Source organism: Taudactylus pleione, unplaced genomic scaffold (genome assembly GCF_031769625.1).
Source record: "Taudactylus pleione unplaced genomic scaffold, aTauple2 ptg000864l, whole genome shotgun sequence".
NCBI classification, from domain to species: Eukaryota; Metazoa; Chordata; class Amphibia; order Anura; family Myobatrachidae; genus Taudactylus; species Taudactylus pleione.
The window spans coordinates 1,584,446-1,611,075 of NW_028285266.1; the positions used below are offsets into that span (position 1 = coordinate 1,584,446).

Below are 26,630 nucleotides of genomic sequence, written 5' to 3' on the forward strand. Positions count from 1 at the left end.
GTCACCACCCTTTAACAGACAGACGCACGCTTGTCGCTGCTGCTTTAAGGATGCAGGTGCGGCTACAGCCCACACAATTCACATAGACAGAAAAAAGAAGAAGAATATTTTTATTGTTTGTGTAGCACACTTTGAGGGTGTCACCACCCTTTAACAGACAGACGCACGCTTGTCGCTGCTGCTTTAAGGATGCAGGTGCGGCTACAGCCCACACAATTCACATAGACAGAAAAAAGAAGAAGAATATTTTTATTGTTTGTGTAGCACACTTTGAGGGTGTCACCACCCTTTAACAGACAGACGCACGCTTGTCGCTGCTGCTTTAAGGATGCAGGTGCGGCTACAGCCCACACAATTCACAAAGACAGAAAAAAGAAGAAGAATATTTTTATTGTTTGTGTAGCACACTTTGAGGGTGTCACCACCCTTTAACAGACAGACGCATGCTTGTCGCTGCTGCTTTGAGGATGCAAGTGCGGCTACATCGCACACAAGTCACAAACACATTAAAAAAATAGTTTTTTATTTTTTGGAGCACTTTGAGAGTTACACCACCCTTTAACAGACAGATGCACGCTTGTCGCTGCTGCTTTAAGGATGCAGGTGCGGCTACAGCCCACACAATTTACAAAGACAGAAAAAAAAAGAACAATATTTTAATTGTTTGTGTAGCACACTTTGAGGGTGTCACCACCCTTTAACAGACAGACGCACGCTTGTCGCTGCTGCTTTGAGGATGCAGGTGGAATCTAGACGGGATTTGGAACCGAGGACACACTACCTCCATCAATTGTCTAAATCCCACTGCACTAATGTCGGATACCGGACGCACGTCTAACACCAACATAGCAGTCAAGGCCTCAGTTATACGTTTTGCTTCAGGATGACTGCTGTCGTACTTCATCCTCATCGCTAGGGACTGTTGGAGGGTCAATTGTTTAGTAAAAGTAGTGATGTTCCTACTTCCTCTCTGGGATGATGAACAACTCCCAGCAGCAGCAACAGCACTAGGAGGAAGTGGTTCTTGATCTTTCCCTATTTTATTTTTATCGGAGAAAGTTTGGTCCTCCATTTATGTTATATTGATATAAATACGTGCGGCTAAAGCGCACACAAACACAGAAAATATTTTTTTATTTTTGCTGGAGAGTAGTGCACTTTGTGGGTTACACCACCCTTTAAGAAATGAGCCAGCCGGCTCTTTACTTATGGGACACAGGCGCACGCTTGGCGCTGCTCCTTTGTTGATGCACGTGCAGCCACAGTGCACACAAGTCACAAACACAGAAAATATATATTTTTTTGGGTTTGGAGTGTACTTTGGGGGTTACAGAACCCTTTAACGGTCAAGCCAGCCGGCCCTTTACTTATGACACAGGCGCATGCTTGGCACTACTTTGTTGATGCACGTTCGGCTACTGCGCACACAATTCACAAACACAGAAAATAATTTTTTTTTTGGTTTGGACTGGAGTGTACTTTGGGGGTTACAGCACCCTTTAACGGTCAAGCCAGCCGGCCCTTTACTTATGACACAGGCGCATGCTTGGCACTACTTTGTTGATGCACGTGCGGCTACTGCGCACACAATTCACAAACACAGAAAATAATTTTTTTTTTGGTTTGGACTGGAGTGTACTTTCGGGGGTTACAGCACCCTTAACGGTCAAGCCAGCCGGCCCTTTACTTATGACACAGGCGCACGCTTGGCACTACTTTGTTGATGCACGTGCGGCTACTGCGCACACAATTCACAAACACAGAAAATAATTTTTTTTTTGGTTTGGACTGGAGTGTACTTTCGGGGGTTACAGCACCCTTAACGGTCAAGCCAGCCGGCCCTTTACTTATGACACAGGCGCACGCTTGGCACTACTTTGTTGATGCACGTGCGGCTACTGCGCACACAATTCACAAACACAGAAAATTATTTTTTTTTTGGTTTGGACTGGAGTGTACTTTGGGGGTTACAGCACCCTTTAACGGTCAAGCCAGCCGGCCCTTTACTTATGACACAGGCGCACGCTTGGCACTACTTTGTTGATGCACATGCGGCTACTGCGCACACAATTCACAAACACAGAAAATAATTTTTTTTTAGCACTTGGGGGGGAGCACCCCTGATGGACAGAGCACCCCCTGGACAACACTACAGCACCCCTTTAGGACTGGGACACTGCACAGGACTTTGGAGTGGACACAGCCCCTATGGAGAACTGACTGCACAACACAGTCCAGCCAGCCCCTATGGACTTTGAAGTAGTGGACACAGCCCCTATTAACAACAGCAGCACAGCACAACACAGCCAGCCCCTAAGGACTTTGAAGTAGTGGACAACAGCAGCACTACACTACACTACACTACACAGCCCTAACTCCCACCCTCCCTCTTCACTGTCCACAGCCGAGTGAGAAAATGGCGCCGACGCGGGTACCTTATATAGGATCCAAAACCCGCGAGACTCGGAAGGCGGGATGATGACGTTTTGCCTCGATTTCAGATCCGAGTCAGGCGGGAAAAGTCGAGCCTGATGCGGATCGGACTCGGATCGGGGGGGCTCGGGGGGGTTCGGATTTCAGAAATCCGAACCCGCTCACCCCTAGTTAAAACTTTATTTTATTTTATATTTTAGCAAGTTGAATTGAAAGACCAAATTTGGCTCATTATGTATATAGTATATCTGCAAAGAGTGGCTCGGAAATAAACCCTTATCCAGTGCCGGATTGTGGAGGCCTGTAGGCAGTCGAAATCTCGAGGCCCCCTCGCAAATTATCTCGTAATATGTTTTTCGTTTTACCAACCAACAATTTTAATAAACCATATGTAGGTTGCACCAAAATTTTTACAGTTTACAGAAGATAAGCTTTTAAGCGACAAACTGTAATGTGAATTTGTGAATCTGATGTCTATGGTTTATGTACTTTAAGTTGTTAATGGGTACATTACATTAATACAGTATTTTCTCTATAGAGTCTTTAATGCAAAATTTTCGTTTCTTTGAGTTGATTCATTTTTTCTATCTTTTGGAAACAATTTAAGAAAGCTTGATTGTAATTTTCTTTCAAGATCAAATCAATATTATTTTGATCCGTTGTCACGGGGCACCTAAAAGGAGCGGGGCCCATAGGCCAGTGCCTACTCTGCCTATTTGGTAATCTGGCAATACCTTTATCGCTCCAGGTCAGTTTTACTGTGGCTGCTGAGTATCAACAAGGATCAGGGTTTGATTAGGATTTGATTGGTAAATAGGCTCCATACAGTAGCTCTATTAATTGGCATATCTAGTCCCTAGGACAAATAGCTATGCAATAGAACTTCCCCACTGCTTCCCTGCCTGGCCTACACCAGACCCTCAAACATGACTCCTTCCATTAGGTATAAAGGGGGAGATGTATGAAGCTCTGAAGCGGTATCAGCGCACATTATGTGTGCTGATACCGATTCTCCCCTATATATGATCAGGGGGTTTGGCGGTAAATGACAGGGCGCTATGGCCCCTGTAATTATCGGCACTGCTAGATAGCAACGCCGAATGGCAGGGCATGTATGAATGGTCAGTTCGCTTGACCGTTCCACTCACTGTAGCTGGCGCTATTGAGCTACAACCTGGCGATGCTCTATCCTCACAGCAGGGACATCGCTGTCCCTGCTGCAGTGGCTGCCAGCTCCAGGGCTGCACACGGGATCTCGCGATACTTACGAGATCCCGTGCATGCTCAGTGGAGCCGGTCGGGACTGAGACACAGCGCATCAGCACTAGGCTGATGAGCTGTGGTCTCTAGCGGGGATCACCGGAGGGGGGAGTTAACACTTCGTTAGTGCTTCCTGCTTCACCTTGGTAAAGAGGAGAAGCAGGAAGCGATATTGTGCTTTCCTCTTTATTTATTATTATTATTATTATTATTGTTTATTTATATGGCGCCACAAGTGTTCCGCAGCGCCTTACAAAGTACATAAACAAATAGATTGATTTACAGTGACTTACAGTACAGTACAATACATTACAGTACATGGATAATATACATTGCTACATTCACGACCATAACACCCAGATAAGCAACAATGCAAAGCAATCAAGTGTTAGGTGCCCTGGTAGAGAGTAAGAAGTAGATGAAGGTAAAGTAAGGAGATGCACAAGAGGGTAGAGGGCCCTGCTCATAGGAGCTTACATTCTAAGGGGGAGGGACAGACAGACAGGGGTGAAACAGATGGGGTAGGCAGGGAGAGAGGAGTATGTAGCAGCAAGTTAAGATGAGAGCTGGAAGGCTTTGATGAAGTAGTGGGTCTTGAGAGCACGTTTGAAGGATTGTAGAGAGGTGGAGAGTCTGATGGGAAGCGGGAGAGAGTTCCAAAGGTGGGGAGCAGCGCGGGCAAAATCTTGTAGGCGGGAGTGGGAGGAAGTAATCAATTGGCATGAGAGGCGGCGTGCATTTGTTGAACGAAGAGGGCGGACAGGAGAGTGAAGGGAGATGAGATCAGAGATGTAAATAGGAGAGGAATGGCTGAGGGCTTTGTAAGTGAGTGTGAGAACCTTAAATTGCGTTCTAAAGGGGAAGGGGAGCCAGTGGAGGGCTTGTAGGAGAGGGGAGGCAGATGCAGAGCGTTTTGAGAGAAAGATGAGCCGAGCAGCAGCATTGAGGACAGACTGGAGAGGGGAGAGAAGGGATTTGGGGAGGCCAGATAGGAGAAGGTTACAGTAGTCCAATCTGGAGATGACCAATGAGTTTATGAGGGTTTTAGTGGCATCCCGGGTGAGAAAGGGTCTAATCTTGGAAATATTTTTAAGATGAAAGCGACAGAACTGTGAGAGATTCTGGATATGTGGTTTGAAGGAGAGGGAGGAGTCCAGGATAACTCCAAGACAGCGCACTTTGGGGATAGAGGAGATAGTTGTGCCATCAATTGATAAAGAATGGTGGGAAGTATGGTTATGTAGGGGGGAGGGAAGATGATAAGCTCAGTCTTAGACATATTAAGTTTAAGAAATCGCTGTTACATCCAGGAAGAAATGGCAGAGAGACAGTTGGAGACACGAGTGAGGAGAGAGGGAGAAAGGTCAGGGGAGGAAAGGTAGATCTGAGTATCATCAGCATAGAGATGATATTGGAGGTCAAAAGAGCTGATTAGTTCACCTAGTGAGGATGTATAGAGTGAGAAAAGGAGAGGTCCAAGAACAGAACCTTGGGGAACACCCACTGCAAGAGGCTGTGGGGGAGAAGAGGAGTCATGAGAGGAGACAGAGAAGGATCGGTCAGAGAGGTAGGAGGCTAGCCAGGAGAGGGCAGTGTCACGCAGACCAAGGGATTGAAGGATTTGCAGAAGGAGAGGGTGATCCACAGTGTCAAAAGCAGCTGAAAGGTCAAGGAGAATGAGCAGAGAGTAGTGGCCCTTGGATTTAGTAGCAAGTAGGTCATTGCTGACTTTTGTGAGGGCAGTTTTAGTGGAGTGGAGCGAGCGGAAGCCAGACTGAAAAGGGTCAAGGAGGGAATGAGAGGAAAGAAAGGTGGTAAGGCGCTTGAAAACAACATGCTCAGGGAGCTTGGAAGCAAAAGGGAGGAGAGAGATGGGACGGTAGTTGGAGAGAGTGTTAGAATCAAGGGTTGTGTTTTTTAGTATGGGGGAGACAAGGGCATGTTTGAATGCAGACGGGACAGTGCCTGATGATAGGGAGAGATTAAAGAGGTGGGCAAGATGGGAGCAGGCAGAAGGAGAGAGGTAGCGGAGGAGACGTGAAGGGATAGGGTCAAGGGGGGAGGTGGAAGGGGGGGGAGGACTGGATGAGGGACATGACTTCCTCTCCAGATACAGGGGAGAAGAAAGTTAGAGTCGGTAAAATTGAAGGAGAGGGGTGATCTGGGAAGAGAGGCTGAAGTGGATAGCAGGGGGACTGGTGGGATATGATGTCCTGACGTATGGAGTCAATTTTAGATGTAAAGTAGGTAGCAAAATCAAGGGCAGAGAGCGAGGAGGGGAGGCGAGGAGGGGGTGGGAGGAGGAGGGAGTTGAAGGTGGTGAAGAGACGTTGGGGATTTGAGGACTGAGAGGAGATGAGGTTCTTGAAATATGACTGTTTAGAGAGGGAAAGGGCAGCACTGTATGATGAGAGTATAAATTTGAAATGGAGAAAATCAGCCTTAGAGCGTGATCTTCTCCACTGTCGTTCGGCAGTTCGCGCCACTACAGAATGTTTATGTATGTGTGAAGGGCTCCGCCTAGGTCACCCAAATCACATGCACTGGTAATGTTCTCAAGTAAAGATAAATAACCTTAAAGTTCAGTGTGCCACCATCTTTGCAGGGACAACCAATGATATTACAAATGTGTGTTGTGTATAAAACCTAACATTCTGCATTTTATAACTACTTAAAGCCATTTTGGTTGAAACAGAAATCTATTTAATCATTTAAAGTTGTGTTACAAAGTGGGTGAACATTTTGATAATCACATTGAAAACTGTTATTACCTTATATAAAGTGATTGTTTTGCAGGATAGATAGAAAAGCATAACGCACTTCACTTTATTCATACATCCTAGTCGAGAATCTAAACAGGGTGCGTGGTTACAATGAGGACGTGGCTACGTGCCCAGTGTCATGTCTAGCATTTTTACGCCCTGCTCTCCAGAAACCCATTTACTGCCATGTGCAGCTGGGAACCTACATACTTACACACTGTGTGACCCATGGGACAAAGCTGTACCTATCGGGACAGAGGGACAGGGACCTCTAATTGTTTCTGTCCCATTAGAATGAGGATATTTGGGAGGTATGTTATTGTATTACGGTATGCATACCTTATTTGCACTTCTGTGATTCCTGTCATAGTTGATTAAGGAAAAATGATTTGTGGCATTTCCCATGAGGGGCGGGACCTATTGACGCATAGCAATGGTCCCCGCCCCCAAGTCACACTAGCTTACACTCGCAGAAGTCGCGGGAGGCTCTCGGTTTTTCAGGTAACCGCCCGCACCCCCAGAAGTGTAGGCAGATCTCCCGCATCCTGCCCACTTCCTAGTGAAGCAGGCAGGGTAGGGAGATTTAATTGGGGATGAGGTGGCGGGCTGAATGACACGATTTGCTTCATTTAGCCCTGCCCCTTCCTCACGGACCAGCAAATCGCAGACTTTTCCTGGAAAGGGGCGGGTCTAATTATGGCAACAGTCTGGCCCTGCCCCCCGAATCGGCCTGCACCAGCAGCTCTCCGGGCTGTCTCCAGAAAGCACTTATACAAAGTTGGTAAGTATGCCCCAACTCCAGACAGCTGCACCTCTTCTCTGGGCTTTTCCCGGTATGCGAAAGTATATACATTTAATTAAATGTAGCAGGTAGCAACATTTTTACAAGTCTACCATTAAACATTCAATAAATGTTATTTCAATGATAGAACCAAATTATTATGAATTATTGTAAAACAGCAAGTTATTTGTTTCTTTGTTAGAACAGTGAAAATAGATTACAGTAGGATAGGTAAAAGTGTCTGACCTTGTTACTGGTCTTCTGCAACAGGTAATTATATACTAAATGGTTTTGCATCCAATCAGACATTCCATGAAATTGAAATCTTGACTTACCTGCAAAATAAAGCACAAATAGAAATTAATGCAATGGCAAACGCTGACTCCCATCACCTTATCTCATAATAGAAAACTTCATAAACCTGAACAGCTGGTCACTGTGAATAGTATTATGAATAATTGATGCAAAGGTCTCACTTGGAATGAGAATAATTAAGCAGTATATATATCTTGGTAGTCTAATAACAAAAACATTTATACACAGAGGCGGAGGGGGCCCTTCAAAGAAAGATAATTTGCTACCTCTGTAGTCATTTACTCATTGTACTTAACTCACCCACTGAGACCACTGCAATCTGAATTTTCAGTGATATACAGTTTATAGAATTACCTATATAGATGGATGCTGTTCCCAAATAAAATAAGCATTAAAAAAAAACATATTTGGCCAACATCTTACCAATAGGACAGAGGTTCTCAAGGCACCTCAGCAGTTCAGGTTTTAGAGATATCCATGGTTGAGCACAGGTGGTTATATCAAATTGGCTGAGATACTAATGAAGTAACCTGTGGTCAAGCATGGATATCCTTAAGACCTGGACTGTTATGGTACCTTGAGGGCCGAGTTTGGGAACCTATTTGCATGAATTGAGTTTGAGGCTGAACTGCCCAATTTGCAAAGGACAGTTTCTCTTTTCATTCACTGTTCCACGAAATGCCATTATGCACTGTATTATGAGATTGGCATGCCATGAAATTTATAGTCTATAACTAGAGCAGGGACAGTGAGCGCTCAGTCACTCTGCTGTGTGGTGTGGTTGAGATTTCAGTATGTGATATCTGACAGGGAAAGGTGTCAAATCAGCAGTTTTAAAAATCTTAAGTTGGGTGCAAACTTAGCGATATATTGGAAGATATATCGTCTGACGCGGTTCGGGGCGATATATCGACCACCTAGCTCAGTGTGTATGGGTGATTGCGCGCTCCCGTGAGTCATTTTTTGCATGTTCTGATCTACTGGGCATGCATGCACGGCAGATCAGAAGATCCAGCGGTCGACACCATGCTTCTGGATGCGGTGGGATGCAATGGGGGAACAATAAATCAGGCGATTGCACACCAGGTGCAGTGTGTACGGACTGCTCAATATATAGTGCCGTCACATCTGCCATCGCCGGGTACACACATCGTCTAGCTTTAGGGCCTGATTGAGAGGTGGATGCAAGTGGCACCGTTGCTGCATCTCTGTAAGCAGAGTCTGTGCTAAAATATTCAAAAGCCACAGCAGGCGCCTTGTGTATAAAGACACCCACTGCCAGCTTCTGTGATCCAAAGATGCGGCTTTGTATCCACTGCATGAACATCTGGCGGCCATCGGACATCCTAATAATTCTCAGGTTACCCAGGATGTCCGGCAAAACCGTGCTGTAGGGGCCAGTGACACTGCATCCAAGGACTCAACCACTGGCTTCAGGCATGGCCAGAAAATGGGGTCGGCTTGCCCCCATTTTACTGGAATGCTCACCATAACTAGGTATACTGAGGGTATGCAATCGGGAAGCTGGCTGACATTATACTGGCAACCGGGTTCCCGACTGTCATATCCCGGCGAGGGTGAAATTACTAATTTTACCGATGCCGGGAGACCGGTACCCGGCATCCCGATCGAAGTGATGCCGGGCGCCGCTGCGGACAGCTGCGGGGGGGAGGGTTAGGTTTAGGGCTCCTGGGGGTGGGACTTAGGGTTAGGCACCCACCGGGAGGTTAGAGTTAGGCTAGGGGGAGGGAGGGTTAGGGTTAGGCACCCCCGGGGGGGACTTAGGGTTAGGCACCTCCCCGGGGACTTAGGTTTAGGCGGTGGGGAAGGGGGGGTTAGGTTTAGGCACTTAGAGGGGGGATTAGGGTTAGGCACTGGGGGGAAGGTTAGGGTTAGGCACCCCTAAGGAGGGTTAGGGTTAGGGGGGTTAGGTTAGGTTAGTTCATACTTACCTGGGGACGATCGGTATTTTCAGCCGTGTCGGCCTACCGCTGTCGGGATTTGAACCGCCTGACTTGTGTCCGGCGGTAATTCGTATGTATTCCATACTGAGGAGAGGATCAACAAAAATTCTGTGTATGAGGGGTAGAGTGTCTACCTAGTAGGGCGAGTACAACCTCTTTAATAATGACAAAATGGTGGAAAACCTTGCCTTAAGCTAGGCCACTTCCATGTCACATCTCTTTTCAAATTCTGTTTAATTAAATGTTCATGTTAATGTAAATTGATCAAACACATTCCTAAAGTGATACAGCCAACATAGATTATTATGCAAAAATAATAGCAATACAAATGTACTAATCTCTTTCTATACAGTTTTCATTCAGATGGACTGAGAGACCGCCATAGAACTAAACTAAGATGCTAATGATACAAAATAGGGGAACGGAAACTCTAATCACAACATCAATCACATTTTATATTATTATATTCAAGGGTGGAGCTAGGCTTACTTCCACCTGGGGCAAGGAATCAGCTATTTATTTCACCAACCCACCCTTTGGGTCTAAAAGTGAAAGATTTGGTTAAGCGGAATAAATATTGCATTCTGCACTGAGTATGATACGTTGCAACAAAAACATGATTTGTAGAAACCAGGAAGGCACAAATAAACACTGTACAAAAAAACTGGCACCCAACAATAGTGAATTACACAGATAATGTAAACCAATAAAGACTGCTTCCAAACCAACCATAACATCTGAACTCCTAGCCAGTTCCAAGTCTCTAAACATATGGTTATACATTACAGACAATTATTAATCTGCCATATACCATGTTTATCCAGAAACGGCCATTTCAGCTTACCTGTCTTCCAAATTAAGGAGGTAGCAAAAACCCTTTAGAATGGTTTCCATTAAGGAGCCATATCCTATGCATGCATACATCATTGCCCCTCCTTCCATATATTTTATTGCTCCTTCATAGCTCTCTCATTGCCTTCTCCATAACTCTCTCACAGCCCAATCCATGTATTACCCATTCCATAACTCTCTCATTGATCCTGCCATAATTCTCTCATTAACCCCTCCCTTCATATCCCTCTCACTGCTTCTTCCAATTCTTTATCACTGCCCCTTACATATGTCTCAGTGCACCTCCATAGCTCTTACATTATAACCTCCCTCCATATCTCTCTGCCCCACCATAGCTCTCACTGCCCACTCACAGCTCTTACAGCCTTCTCACAACTCTCACTGCCCCCATATATCTGTCATTGTTCTCTTGCCTTTTTACTGTGGCTTCTGCTGCAGTGCTATTTCCTATTCTGCTCAGACAGGAAGTGAAGTGAACTCACTTCTTCCTAGCGCAGGGTTGTGGGATTGTTTTATCATGCATTCAGCATGCCATTGGGCTGGCTAATGCTTCCCTTTCTCTGAGAATCTACTGATGCCCTCTCCCATCCCATATCTGGTACCCAGGGCACAAGCCCATCCAAACCCCCCTCAGCTGCACCCAACTTTATACACTTTGTTAACATTTCACCATCACAGCTCAAGAACTTTTATTAGTTTAATATCATCTTTTATGTAGACACCAGTCTATGGAGACACCAGTTGTCCATAGTGACATACAGGGGGACAAATCATATTGAAACACAGCCAATTCAATATAAAAAGTACAAACAGAACATACAATGGGATAAATTAAACAGTGATTAGATGATAAAGGTAGTGACATTAAGAACAGCATCACTCAATGACCTAGTGCCATGGGCTGGGTGGACAGAAAGGATCATAGACATTGACTGGGGATAGGTATAGTGTAGGATCAGAACAAGAGAGTGGAGGACCCTGGTACTGAATGTGTAAAGACTGAAGGAGTTGTGGTATAACTGGGACATGAACTGGGAAGAGATGAGGAGGGAGGGCAGAGAGTTGACAGCTAAGAATGTGAGGAGTGCTGATAGGCTTTGATGAACTGGTGCACTTTCAGGGAACTTATGAAACAGTGCAGGCTGATAGACATTCTGATAGGGCATGGGGAGTGAGTTACAGAGGAGGGGAGCAGTGGATAAATATTTTATGTGGGAGTGTAAGGAGGTACTTAGCACAAAAGCAAAGTGAAAATTAGAGAAAGAGGGGAGAGAGTGAGAGGCAGTGTGGCTAAAGAGCAGGTCAGATATGTAGTAAGAACAGGAGTGATGAAGTGCTTTGAATGTTAGGGCGAGGATTCTGTCAGGAAGCAAGTGGAGGAGGTGATGGAGAGATAAAATCAGAGCAATGGGATAGGAAGATAAAAGGAGCTGCAACATTGAGGATATATATTAGAGGTGAGTGTCAGGAGAAAGTAAGACAAGAGAGTAGGAGTATGCAATAGTCCAAGCAGAAGATGACAAGGTCATGGATAAAAGATTTACTGTAGTAGCTAAACATGTTGTATTTTAAAGATGTTGCAGAAGTAGAAATGGCAGGACAGTGAGATAGCATGAATGTTAGGGTGAACTAGATGGTGGAGTCAAGGATAACCCCAAGTCAATGGACTTGATGATAGGAGATATGATAGTGCTTACAAGTAAGAGAGAGATGGAAAGGGAAAGGCTCATTGTGGGGAGGAAGACAATGAGTTCAGTTTTAGACATGTTGGGTTTAACAAAATGCTGGGAAATACAGGAAGAGTTGCAGGGCCAGATTAAGGTCTGTGGGGGCCCCTGGGCAACAAACATGTGGGGGCCCCCTATTAAATGTGACAAACTGGGGGTATGCGCAATGGGGACCTTATGCAGAGCCCCCAGTAGTGTCAGTGCTCACAGTGGTAGTGCTTCGTATGCAGTGCACCCAGTAGTAGTGCCCCTTATGCAGTGCCCCCTATGGAATGCTCCCATTAGTAGTGCCCCCTGTAGTAATGCCCTCTGTATGAATGCCCCCAGTAGTAATATCCCTGTAGTTGTGCCCCAAATAGCAATGCCCCAGTAGTAATGCCCCCTGCATGAGCCCAATAGTAATGCCTCCTGTATAAAACCCCAGTAGTAATACCCCTGTAGTTGTGCCCCCCAATACTAATGCCCCCAGCAGTTATGCCTCCTGTAGTAGAGCCCCCAGTAGCAATGCTCCTCTATTAGTGTCCCCAATACTAATGCTCCCTCTGTAGTAGAGCCCCCAATAGTAATGCCCCCTGATTAATGCCCCCAGTAGTAATCCTCCCCCTCTGAGTAATGCCCCTCCCCAGCAATAATGCCCCCCCAGTAATGCACCCAGTAGTAATGCCTCCCTCCTCAAAGAGTAATGCCCCAGTAGTAATGCCCCCCCCCGAGTAGTGCTCCCTGTAGTAATGCCTCCCCCCCCTTGAATAATGCCCACGTAGTAATGCCTCCCCCCGAGTAATGCCTCCTGTAGTAATGCCCCCCCATGAATAATGCCCCAGTAGTAATGTGCCCCCCCGAGTGATGCCCCCAGTAAGCTGCTTGCACTAAAAAAAATATATATAAAGCTCATACTTACCTTAACCTAAGCCCCGCATCCGCTGCAATCCGCTCAGCTGCTCCTCTGCACTATGGGAGAGACATCATGACATCTCTCCCATAGTGCACTGTGTGAGCCGGAAGTCGGAGCTCAGGAGTGAGCTTCATCCCCCAACTCTGGCTACCGCTGCGGGGAGGGAGCCGGGCGCCCGCTGGTTACAAGTAACCAGCGGGCATCTGGCAAATGAAGCCTCCCTGCGGTGCTGGGGTTAGGTTAGCCGGAGGAGATGGAACTGGTTCCGTCTCCTCCGGTCCACTTTAACCCCAATAGGAGGAGAAGTAGATTTCAGTATCATTAGTATTAAGGTGGTATCATAGAGCGAAGGAGCTGAAGAGTTCTCCAAGGCAGGAGGCATAGAAAGTGAAGAGAAGGGGACCAAAGACAAAGCCATGAAGAATGCCAACAGGAAGATGGATAGAGGGGGGAGTATCTTTGGAAGAAGAGACAAAGAAGGAGCAGTTAGAAAGATAGGAAGACAGCTAAGAGGGGGCAGTGCCTATGAGAGTGGAGGATTTGAAGGGGAGGATAGTTAACTGTGTCAAATTCAGCTCAAAGGTCTAAGAGGATAAGGATGGAAAAACATACCAAGACAGAGGGAACCAGGAGTACTGGAAGTCAGAGTTGGAGATTCAAGTCTCAGTGATGGCGAGTAGGTTAAGAGAGTTGGAAATTAAGAAAAAAATCATGGACATAGACTTGGCATTCCAAAAGCCACAGGAGATTGGAAAAGAGTGAAGATGGTAAATAGTAATGAGTTTGGTCAGATTATTAGTGCAGAGGGGAGAATAAGTGGGGGCAAGCTAAGCGGGAGTGGAAGAGAGTCAGGATAAGATGAGGACTAGAGCAGGTAGAAAAGGGGGTTGGATAAGGATGGCGCAGCAGGAAGGAAGCAGAGAGTGCAAGAGTGTGTCTAGGAGAATCATAGTCGAGGAGGAGCAGGCTGATGCATCATTGTCGAATGGATATGGGTCTACCCCGGAGTGAGAGCAGTCCGGAGAGAGATATGAAGTGACTGGATGGGGGCCCCAAATGTGTCGAAGTGAAGATGAGGCTGGAGGAGGATCCAGAGTGGTGGAGAGGTGAGTGGCAGTAAGAAGAGGTCCTTGGTTACTTCCATCAAATGGGTGCTGCAGCCACATTTAGAGATGTGGGCCAGAGGGAGAACTAGATCTGAGGCAGGTATGTGACCTTGGGAGTGGCGGTCTCGCCAGGCAAGTAAACTTGGTTGAGAGATACAAAGTAAAAGGCATAGTTGTGTAATTAAGAATTTCCATGCAAAACTGCAGTACACATATTCAACTGAACAAAAGATTGATTCTTGTTCTAAAACTATTTCCCTCAGAACAGGCAGTTATGATTTCGAAAGATACGTTAACCTTCCTTATAAAATAGGGAAGCATTTCTGTTGATGTATGGTTTTAAAATAAAAATAGGAAAGTTACAAAAAAAATCAACTATTATTTCTCATTCTTTCCTCCCCTATTGCAATATAATTTGGTTTCAATTTCCCTGTGCCAATATCTTCCAAATATTTAAATGTCTCAAAAACACATTTCCTAATGTACAGGATTAAATATAATACTTCTGCTAATTTTTAACCACAATAGTGGTAAATACAGTCATCTAGATGATTATAGTCACCTAGATGGTGATATAAGCGTATATATTGATTTATCCAATATTACAGTAATATGTATATTCACATAATTTGTTCATTTAAGACTTTATTTCAAAATTTTATTTTAACAATTTTTCAACAATTTTCATATCCTCATTTTAGTAGAGATGTGCGGCTTCGGATTTACTTCTATTCATCAAAATTATTGCAAGTTTGGATTAGTTTACATTTATTTTATTGGCTGTCCAAAACACGTGATAGCCGATAGCCAGTAAAATGCAGTTTTTGAGATCTGAACATATCCAAGTAAATACGAGTAAAACCGAACCCGCACATCTCTACATTTTAGTAACTAAAAGATGCCTATTACTATATAAGAAGCAAAGGACATGTCTTCTCAATGTCACAAAAACAGGACCAAGTAAGATCTAGTTCAGCTATGGTTCAATAACTTTCACAGCAAATCCAATTAACCTCTTCTGTACCCCAGGTCAAAACATTTTTCAAAAATATGATAAAAAGATTTGCTTGCCGCAGGATTTTTAAGAGTAAAATTGGAAAACATGGACTTGTCCCCATTTTACAATGATATGACATTTTAACCACTGATGTTGCACAATACTTTAGAAGCATTTAAAGAAACCTATATTTGTTAGAGGCATGCTACGCACTGCCTCTGCTTATCGGCAATAGATACAGTAGCTAGTAGGACCCGGCTCTACACGCAGGCACGTTCTATGACCTGCGTCTTCTGCACATGTGTGGTTCCCCACTGTGGGGTCTATGTACTAAGCAGTGATAAGTGACAGAGTGAAAAGTGATGTCTGTGATAAGAGCCAGCCAATCAGCTTCCAACTGTCATCTCACAGGCTGTGTTTGAAAAATTACAGTTGGGAGCTGATTGGCTGGCACTTATCCCTGCTTAGTACATAGACCCTTGAGTCTTTCTTCTTTGCCCGTTCTTTATTACGGACATGCTCCTGAGTTACTCTGTACAATTGAGAGTGCCCTGAGACCCCCAAAGTCCACTGTATCACCACCACAGTGTACAATATGTTACATAAACCCCGTTATCACCACCTTTATTCCTGTAGTAAGAAAGTGCACTACAATGCCCAGCATACCTTGTTCACTCCTGGCTGCAACTGGGATTTCTCTGCATCCCTTACCTGCTGCATTATTGTTAACCCTGTGTTAGCCTTCGACCTGTTTCTACCTGGTTAATCAACCAATACCCTAGTTAAGCTGATTTGCCATGTGTACTGACCTCCATTTGCACACAGCTGCCGCCTACCATCATAGTCTCTGCCAATAATATTGACTACAACGGTGGTTCCAAACTTGAGTCCCCCAACACTTCAATTTACAAGGATATCATTGCTTGAACACAGAAGGGTGATTTTCACAGAGATTTAGCAAACCTAAAGAGGACAAGTAGAGGTGTTGCCTTTTGGAACCAGTCAGATTGTAGATATCATTTTATAGAATGTACTAGAAACTGTAAATGATAGCCAGTATCTGATTGGTTGCTATTGGCAATATCTCCACTTACCCTCTTTAGAAGATTTGATAAATCTCCATTAAGCAACAATTATGACATCTACACTGAAGTAGGGATATGCTACAAACTGGAGAAGTTTGAGGAGTGAGGGGGAGCACTGCGCTGGGGGAACTTAAAAGCCAGAGTTAGGGGATACATTTTCTATTTAAACATTTGCAGAATAACAACTTGTCTGGACAAATGCTAGTCACGAAGTGCCTCTGGGACATGGGCTTAGCTATAGTGGGTGTAACAGGTGCCATTGCTATGGGGCCCAGAGGCTTAGGGGGCCCTGGACCCAGTTTATATATTGTAGTTGCATACCAATTTCCCAGATTTGCTTGCTAAACATTTGGGTACAACCTGTCGCCTAGCCTGAAGGGGTGACATTACATTTTAATTGAAAGGTGTGTACTGATGCTATAATCGTAAAGGGGACTGTAATGTGGCATAATCTGATTTGGACACTGTAATGTGGCATAATCTGCTCATTATAATGTGATATAATATGAACTGGAGGGCAGTATGATACATAATATGTACTAGGGAACTGTAATGTGGCACAATAGAAAGTGGAGGTACTATAGCATGGCATAAAATGAATTGGGGGCACTGTAATGAGGCATAATATGAACTGGGGTGCTGTACTGTATGTTATAATGTGAATTGGGAGTACTGAGTGTGGCATAATGTGTACTGGCAGCCCTACAATGTAACATAAGATGAACTAAGGCACTGCTATTGTTCATTAAAAAATTTGAGCACCACTGTGGGGCATACTAATAACTACGGCACTACTATGGTTCAGAAATTGATCTAGAGCACTATTAAGGGGCATAAAATTAACTGCTGCAGAGAGGGCAGTTGAATAGTACAGTTACTGTGGCAGTTCCTTATAATGTCTACAATTTGGGTAAAAATATGCTGTTCGTTGTTAAGAGGAGAGAGACGCTGGCTGGGAGTGGTCGTATGCCAGACAATAGGATAATTAGCAGCTGCACCAGCAAGGACTAAATAAATGCATACCTCCCAACTGTCCTAATTTCAATAGGGCTGTCCATATTTGAGGGCTGTCCTAATTCCTGGAGGTGTGTGCATCCAGATTACAGAATGACTTTGGTCCTTCAACCAATTTTTTTACAGAACTCCTGAAAGTAAACTATTATTGAGGTGGCATTTGTGACTCATGCCTCTTTGGTGTTAACCACCAGGGGAGAGGTTACGGTTAGGCACGGTTAGGCACCCCTAAGGATGGGATGGGGGGGCAGGAAAAGGTTAGGGCACTTACCAGCCCCTACCGGGATGTAGACCATACCGATTCCGTTAGAATATGTGCTTCCAGGTGGCAGAGGCTATGTACACACCAACGGATGCCCTGAGTTAATGAACAGTCCAATTCTTAACCAGTGGGTGTGGTTTATTCAGCAGTAATGTAAAGTGGGAGCGGGGAGGGGGTATAGATTTAGGCACTAACGAGGGGAGGTTAGGGTCTGGCACTGGGAGGGAGGTTGGGGTTAGGCACTCCTAAAGGTGGGTTAGTGTTAGGGGGGGCGGGGAGGGTTAGCTATACTTACCTCCGCTGTCGGGATTTCCTCCCTTCAGCCAGCCGCTGTTGGGATTTGAACTGGGAGCTATACAGCCGCTGGCAATACAATCCCATTCCATACTCACAGCTTTAGAGTATACAGGTCACCAGCCAGTGACTGTATCAGGGTAGCGGTGCAGTGATCAGTGGCAGGCTGGGCTGGGGGGCAGGGTGCCATAAGCCCCCCGATCCGGTAGACTTTTGCCACAGTGAGGGCCGGTATCACTAGTGCACATGTATAACTGACGGCCAGGTGACAGGCAGAAAGTGCTCTCAGTCGCTCCGACTATAGCAGCTTCAGAGCGGCTGGGCAGCATTCTCTGCCTGTTACCGGTCACTCACATCTATGCAGCTTGTGGTTGCACACTGAGCAGGACTCCTTCCGAGGCCGCTCCACTGCTCTGTGTCCTCTGTCCCTTCCACTCCCCGGCTGAGGCCCCGCCCCCTCACCGGGAGGCCCCACCTCCTCTCCTACCCTGTCTGACTATATAAATCTATCTCCTTCTGTCCCTGCTGAAGACCCCGCCCCCTCACCCCGAGTCTCCACCCTTTCTCCACCTGTCTCTGTCATCTCTTCCTGTACCCTGGACCTGGAGCTCCGTAGGGACCAGAGACAGAACAGCCTTCCAGATAGGTAAGTGCCAGTGGAGGTGTACATGTTTAATGATATTTGAGGATGAGGGGGGTGTTGGAATACTTATGCAATGGGGGGGGCTGTAGTTATTTTTATCTTGGGGGAGGGGATGTTTTAATACTGTCGGTGCTGGGGGTGATGTAATAATGTGTGTGATTGTGGGGGGGTATTATTATTGTGTGTGAGGGCTACTGTATATTCATAATACCTGTGTTATATGTGGGTCACTGATGATTTCTGCATAATCTGGTGATTACTGCGTTATCTGGCAGCCATTACAACGCTCCCTGATCAGGTGGTCACTGTGAACCTCTCTGCATTATATGGCAGGCACTGCGACGCTCCTTGATCTGATGGTTACTGCGACCTCTCTGCATTATATGGCACATCACTGCGACTCTCCCTGATCTGACACTCACTGCGACCTCTCTGCATTATAATGTCACTTTGACACTCCCTGATCTGATGGTCCCTGCGAATCTCTCTGCATTATATGCCGGTCACTGCGATGCTCCCTAATCTGGCTGTCACTGCAAACCTCTCTACATTATTTAAAGCACACCCACATTAGGCACACCTTACTTACAGAGGCTATTATCATGTGTCTTTTCTCCAGTGCAATGGGCTGGTGGAGAAATCGGGCCAATTACTTGTGTCTGCCCCCCAGGCCAAAAGTTGCCAGCCAGCCCCTGAGTGAACTACAGTAGCGGCAGTAGCAGCTCTGGCAGGATGGATCAGCTGCAATCTCAGGGTCTACCATTGTGGCGCTCTAACACAGTGACAAGATGCTGCTGCGCAGGCACAGAAGTATGTTTGGTGGTCATCTTGGCTAGGGATATGAAGCCTCTCTACAGGAACCTAAACATGAAGTATGCACAGTAGCACTCTCCAACTTCAACATGCCGCACATCAATCAGTGCTTACATATTGCATAATGAAGATAGTGATTACTATAGCTGTGTAGAAAAGCTGTTTTTATATTTGGAGTGTCAGTAAACCTACAAAAAGTCATAAACTGTGATTCCCTGGTGGAATACAGCTGGCGCACTGGTAGGCACACATGGAGAGACAGCACCCCCAGCCATGTGGAAGCTCCTTGACTGGCAGCCAATCAGCAGTGGTGACTCCTGATGGTTGGTGGGTCACGAGCTCTGATTGGATCACGACCGGAACCAGATTCAAATTGCGCAGGTACTGCATATCCATGTCTGCCGCTGCCTGCCAGTGCATCAGCTGTAATTAGCTGGTGGCCCGACATCAAATCCACGCCTACTGGCACACAGGGGGAGGAGATGGGCTGCCAGAGGGACACAGGAAGGTGAGTTGCTGGGGGGGCATAATGTTATAAGGGACATTACTGTGTGGCATAATGTGTAAGGGGCACTACTATTGTGTGTGTTAATGTGATATATGGGGCACTACTAATCTGTGGTATAATCTGTAAAGGGCATTACTGTGTGGTATAATGTGTAAGTGGCATTACTGTGTAGTGTAAGGAGCATTACTTTGAGGCACAATGTATAAGGTGGACTACTACTGCCAATTCCACTGGAGCCAGCCCCGGAACCTGCGTAATATAAGAGTGTCCCCATTTTTAGGGATTGTGTAACTGTGTGTGGCCCTGGCAAAGTTCAAACCTAGGCAAAAACCCAATCCTGGTCAAACTACACCACCATGCCAAATTTGGTAGAGCTACTTTAGGTCCAAAACTCTGGGTGTGCATAAAGGACAAACAGACGGACAGACAGACAGACAGACAGATACACTTTCTTGCTTATTATATAGATATACTGTAATATAGCAAATTCCATAAACTTAATTTCCATGCATAAACATATGTTAAACATTTAGAGAAATAATAAGATGCTTTGGGTTTCAGTATAATTTCTATGCAGATAACACCCAAATTGACATATCCTTTCCATACATCTCACAGTCTGTACTGGCCTGTGTTACTGAATGTCTTTTTGCCATTTCATCCTGGGTGTCCTCTCGCCACCTGAAAGCTTCAGAAACTGTGCTAATAATACCCCTAACAGCAAAGATAAGTTACCTACTATACCTGATATCTTTCTCTTTGTGGACAAAACAACAATCAGTGCTACCCGTGAAACCCACTACCTAGGTGGCATCCTTGTCTCAGAACTATCCTTTGTTCCCCACAGTCTGTCTCCAAGTCCTATTACACACATCTAAGATATATATTTCCAGGATATTCACACATCACACACAAGACAATGTGCTCATTATTGCCAATATTGAATATTGCAATAGGCGCCTTACTGGTTTTCCAGTATTTGGTATGCAGCAATGTCTTAGCTAACAAGGGTATTAGCAAAGCAGGGTCAGTTAGAAAGCCAAGTTGTTAACATTGAAATCCAATATAAGAGCAAACAAGAAAGTAGACAAGAAGCAAACCAGAGGTCAGAAGCCAATGTTTACTTCAAAGGCTTGCGGGAACCCCTTCTCTGTCTGTGGGCAATATCGACCAACATCTGATGGCCATATACAGTAGCTCAGCCAGCTTGTTGAAGTACTGTAGAGTGGCACAAACCTTAAATGATTGCTGAGACAGGTCAACACATATTGCTAAAGGCAACAACTTGGACCAAAATATCTTCTAACTCAACCCCTCAATCTGTGTCTCCCATCCAAACGTATAATTACTGATTACAGGTATGTTTTCAGGCTGCAACTAATCTGTGGAATGCCCTTCATTGAACAATATGATTCTCCTCTAGGAACCAAACCTTCAAGCTTTCCCTGAAAATTTACCTCTACAGACAAGCTTCAGACAACTTATCAAATTCCAGAACCACTTATTTAAGCCCCCTAAGCTATTCCACCCAATTAATACCTCCACTACACAATTACATATGCTCTCTTAAGATGGGTACACACCTCAGCGATATATCTGCTGTCTGTGCAGAACATATATTCTGCATACAGACTGCCCGATCCGTTGTGACTGACATCACAACTGGGAGGGCATTTACATTCGCCTGCCCAGTTGAGCTGTCAATCACCACCAACCCATGCAGCGAGTGTACGGATGGTCATCTGACTGCCTGTACACACAGCGTGGTGCCCCAATTTATCTGCAGATATATTGGGCATCGGCTGTGCAGATCAGCCGACATGATATGTCTGATGGACGTCATTTACAGACATATATCGCTGTTACACACTGGCCAACACTACTGTATGACTGGACCATACAGCCCACTAAGCACTTATTCAGTACTTAGTATTACATACTGGCTGAACCAGTATGCAATACTGTAAGTACTGTAGCACTTAACCTCATTGTATCAAACTGCTATTACCCGATTGCAAGCTTTTGCGCAGGGATCTCTTATCTCTTTCTCTGTTAATACCCAGTCTCATCTTATCATTGTGCTCCCTATTGTAATGCGCAATGAAATATGCTGGCCCAACATTAATAAATGTGAAGAAATAAATTGTAAATGTGTATAGTTTCTTAAAAGAAAGAATGAAAATAGAAAGTTATTGCTGACATGTTAAAACTGTAAAGTGATCTGGTGCAAACAAGGCATTAAAATGAACACATAGATAACAGTACCCTACAACCAGCAAGTGATTTTTCAATGCAGCCTATTGATCTGTCTACCACTGGCAAACTCAGCAATTAGCCATCACACTAAGACCCAGTAGGACCATTGCACAGACCAATATTTTTACAAATAGAAACTGCACTTTCAAAGACCATAACTGGGGGCCAGTATTGTGGCCATGCCATTTGGTCCTTTGACAAGCTCATGAATTGTTGAAGAAGGTTTGGACGAGGGCAGAGACAACGTTGCTTACCTGTATGCGAGCACTGCCATGCTGGATTCTAATGGATCCGGTTTACACTGGTTGGGTATGAAAAACCGGCAGTCGGGATGCCAGCTGTCAAAATACCGATAGCGGCATCCCAATGCTCAGTATCCCGACAGGGGTATGTAACTATACTAACCCTCCCCCCTTCACCCCCTAACCCTCTTTTCTTGCACCCTAACACTCCCCACCCCACACCCTAACAATGCCTGTTAGTGCCTAAACCTAGCACTCCCCCCTTGGTGTCTGAACCTAACCGTACCCCCTTAGTGTCTAACCCTACCCCCCTCCCAGTGGTGCCTACACCTAACCCCCCCATCTCCCTAACCCTAACCTCCCTCCCCGAGAGCCTAACCCTAAACCGCCCAGTTGCCTAAACATGATCCCCCCTTCCCCCGGCTAACGGCTTGCACCTAACACGGCCCCGCTATACTTACGTTCGGGATGTCGGCTGTCAGGGTTCCGGTGTCGGTATCTGAACTGGAGTTGGGATTTAGGCGCCTATGTTTAGTCCTGGGTCGGGATTCTGACACTGGGATTTCAACAGCCTGCTTCCCGTCTGCCTGCAAGGTAACTACATCCAATGCAGGCAAACAGGGACATCTAATGAAAGTTTGTATGGTGAACCTTTATTAAAGCTAAAGAATTTGTAGAAATGCTAAACATTAAAAAATGGGGTTACCATATGTTCAATATGTACCCTTTTAGTATAAAACAATTATACTATAATTGTGAACAAATTATATAAAAGGTCAATGAAAGGCTTAAGAGGATTTCAGCCAGATAATATGGAATACACTAAAATAAATGTAATGATGGTAATGAATCTTGAATCAGGATAATCATAGAATGTGTTTTCAAAGCTTTGTGTTATTATTAATTTGTTAAGATTGTTTTTCAAGACATACAGCCAGGAAAGGAACAGTAAGCTTTTACACTATTACTGTTAGTATTATACTGTAAATACTATTATAGTGTAAATACTAACATTAATAGTATAAAAGGTTATTGTTCATTTCCTGAATGTCTTGCAAAACAATCATAACAAATTATTATTAATTCATTAATACAACTCAGTTGCTCAAATATTTAATCATGGAATAATTCAGCGAAATGTTGGAACTCAGAATCTCGTACCAGCATAAGGCACAAGACAAACAAGTACACCTTGTCATTGTTTCTAAATTTTAACAAAAAATAAAGATATACTTTGTACAACCCAGATGGCATTAAGACATGAAATAAAGATACAACTGGGAATTGTTATGGTTCAGACTGTGCTCCCAGGTGTCCAGAGCTGACACATTCAGAGCAGATTTTTATCTCTACCAAATTCATTTGCACTTCTATTCTCTGTAATCTCACAAGTCATCTTAACTTCGCACTTTTATAGCTCAGGGGACAAGAAAATTGTGTTGCTGTGGGAGTATCTGAAGGATAAATAAATGTGTTACATCTTGTTTATAGCAGCTCAATTGAACATAAAGGTAGAGAAAAATAGTTTAATAAAGTTTGCAGACCTATTACAAAGAAATTTAGTGAAATGGCTACATTTTCCCCAATATAATTATAAGCGTGTTATATTGCACTATCCCTCAGGCAAGTAGAACATTAAGCCTGTGTGAAAATAGGCAAAAGATCAAAGGAGAGTTGCATAGCTTATTATTGCCATTTTTCCCTTGTTTGTTGCAGAGTTCATAACTGTATGACCAAACATTCATAAAGGCGGTTTATTAACTCCCCTAAGCTTGCAAAAGATTATTTATTTTTGGTTTGTCATACTGACACTGCGTGATTTTTTTCACCAAAAGCAATACAAATAGCAGCTATACCTCGCCTAGAAGTATTCCCAATACTGCTCAGTACCTGAAACTGTAAAAGAGACAAAGAAAGGCAATTTGCTAGGGGTCGTCGCTACGGGTCTTGCACCAAAGGGGGGGAGCTGTCGATGGTGAGTGACAGCTCGCCCCGTTTGGGAGGCGGGCAGGGGGTGTGGCCGGCCAAACGGAGGCATTCCCGACAGAACGTTGCCGTTTGGGGGCGGCCCCACTGACATCAGCAATGATGTCAGTGGGGAGCAAGCTCCCTTGGGTTTGCAGTTGACGAGACCCAACCTTAGGGTCTCGTCGCAAGCCCCGATGGTCTTGACCATCGCGACCATCACCCTGGTCGATCGCAAGAGCTGTGGGTGGTAACCCACAGCCTAGCGATCGACCAGGACGCGGCACTTAAAAAAGTAAGCGGCCGCCCTCATTCATAGCGATCGCTTGCAGCAAGCGATCAACTCTGAATGAGGTCCAGAGAGTCTAACGTGGTGGAGATAGTCAACAGGGACTCCAGCAAGAAAGTATTGGCTATGTTGATGGAAGAGAGGCATGAGCCACCACAGCTGAACTGATGAAAATGAGACATGAGGCACCATGGATACTTATGAGAATGGGCCATAGGTTACTAAAGATACCTCTTACCACTATCACAGATGTACTAATGTGAATGAGGCACAAAGCACCGAGGATACCACCAGCAAAGGAACTAGATACAGGACTGAACACCAGGGAGACAAAAGGTCTGCGTAGCACGGATAACATAGATCTGGCAATCTGAGAGGTACTGATCAGTACTGCTCACTGATTAGGAGCCCGGCTCATGCAAAAAATCTTTTAAAATGCACCTGAAAGTCCGTTGCTTTAAAGTAATCTACAGTAGCTATATCATAGAGGTCTTAGTATTGGCCTTGGAGCTCTGATGATAGTATGCCAAAGTAGATGGCCTCCTCCCTTGTTGTCACATCAACACACACATAGACATGTCGAAGTTATACATATGTATATAAATATATTTATATATATATATATATATATATATATATTGTATATATACCTGTTACTTGCTATATTCTTCAATTATAGATACACGCATTGTTGCAGTCTTTCAGAAGCATGGTTTCAAAAAGCATAATATACTTATTGTACAAACATTAAAACTACTATAGTAAATACAAAAAATCCACATGCCAAAGGGGAACAATTTCAAAGGAAGAATTTCAGTGGGTTTAGGGCCAATAAAAAGAACTACTATGAAGCATGCAACCAAACTTTACAAAGAATTAGAAAGATCTATGGGTATATTTACTAAACAGCGACTTCCCAAGGCTGTTCTGGCTGTGGAATTTAAAAGGTCAATAAAATGAAAAGCAAAACACTCCTGGTTTTGCATTTAATATTATTGCCATTTTAAATCCAACAGTCAGAACCACCAACAGCTGGCAGCTTTGAAAACCCACTGTTTTTATATACTTACACCTAGAGCTCCATTAGGCCCCTGATTAGTTTAGTCCAAGGTAATCTTGGATATCATCACAATAAACTGAAAACGAAATGCAAACTCCCCCCACATAGTATTACATTCTTGACAGAAAATAACTGTTAGGAGACATTGAGAAAAATATTGGTTAATGGATATTAGAAGTAACATACAGATAATATTATCTACAGTCTGTAAAGTGACAGGACCTAATTGGTTGGTACTTTATCTCTCTACAAGCTTTCATAAATCTCTCCCTTTCTCAGAAATATCATCATTTCACATATACCCGATATTGATTAAACACCTGGTGACTGGCCCCTACCCAGGGACAAGCCACATTACTGCTGTGCTACATGGATCAGCCTAGGGTGAATCAAACCCTCCCCTTTTGCTTGTTGCTTGCAGCTGTCAGACACTCCCCCTACCACCAGTTTCCAGACACAGATTGCACCACACCACCATGCAGGGGAGGGGAGTTACCAGCACTGCTCCAGTCTTGTCAATGTACCAGGTGCAGTGTTCAGTTTCCAGTTCAAGGGCCTGGCTTGGTGCAGCGATGCTGAGAGGAGGTAGGGGGGTGGGTACTAATTACATGGGCTTGCTAGAGAGGCCCGGCAGTGGCCCGGGTCCCACGCCGCCCACCCTCTTACGTCACAGCAGCACAGCACATGCTGCTGTGTGCCGGGCAGCTGTTTGCCACAGCAGTCTCCTATGCCTGTGGGGGGAAGCGATCACACTGATCGCATCCACCCCCTGGCTTTGCGCCGACCTGAGGGGCTCATAGTAGAGCCCCCCTCCCCGGCGCGTAGCGCTGCAAAAAATATATTTTTTTAGTCTAAGAGGGCATGGAAATGCCTCCTGCGATTAGGCCATGCCCCCTTATCCCCGGGCCCAGCGCAGCTGTTGACATCCCTGGCTTTGTGGTGCTCCGTCCAGTGCCAATCTCCACATTGTGCTCCTGTTCATGCTGCTGCATTTTAAATACACTGGTAACCATTGGTTATATAGATAATTTACAAGACACTAACTCAGTTTCTAATTTGTCTCCTAAATTCAACACGGCGATCACTGGTATGCTCTCTTCATTTTATTAC

At 44.8% G+C, this 26,630-nt stretch overlaps 1 protein-coding gene across 3 annotated transcripts in view; it reads right to left on the minus strand.

Annotated features, from left to right (window-relative positions):
- The window catches only part of KCNIP1 (potassium voltage-gated channel interacting protein 1), a 557,205-nt gene that overhangs the window by 267,273 nt on the left and 263,302 nt on the right, over window positions 1-26,630 (minus strand). Inside the window, exon 2 of one of the 3 annotated variants that reach the window (XM_088458911.1) lies at window positions 7,483-7,571. The exons of the other annotated variants lie outside the window; for them this stretch is intronic. The gene's annotated coding sequence lies outside the window, so the exon portion shown is untranslated. The remainder of the gene's footprint in view (window positions 1-7,482; window positions 7,572-26,630) is intronic. 3 annotated transcript variants of the gene reach the window in all.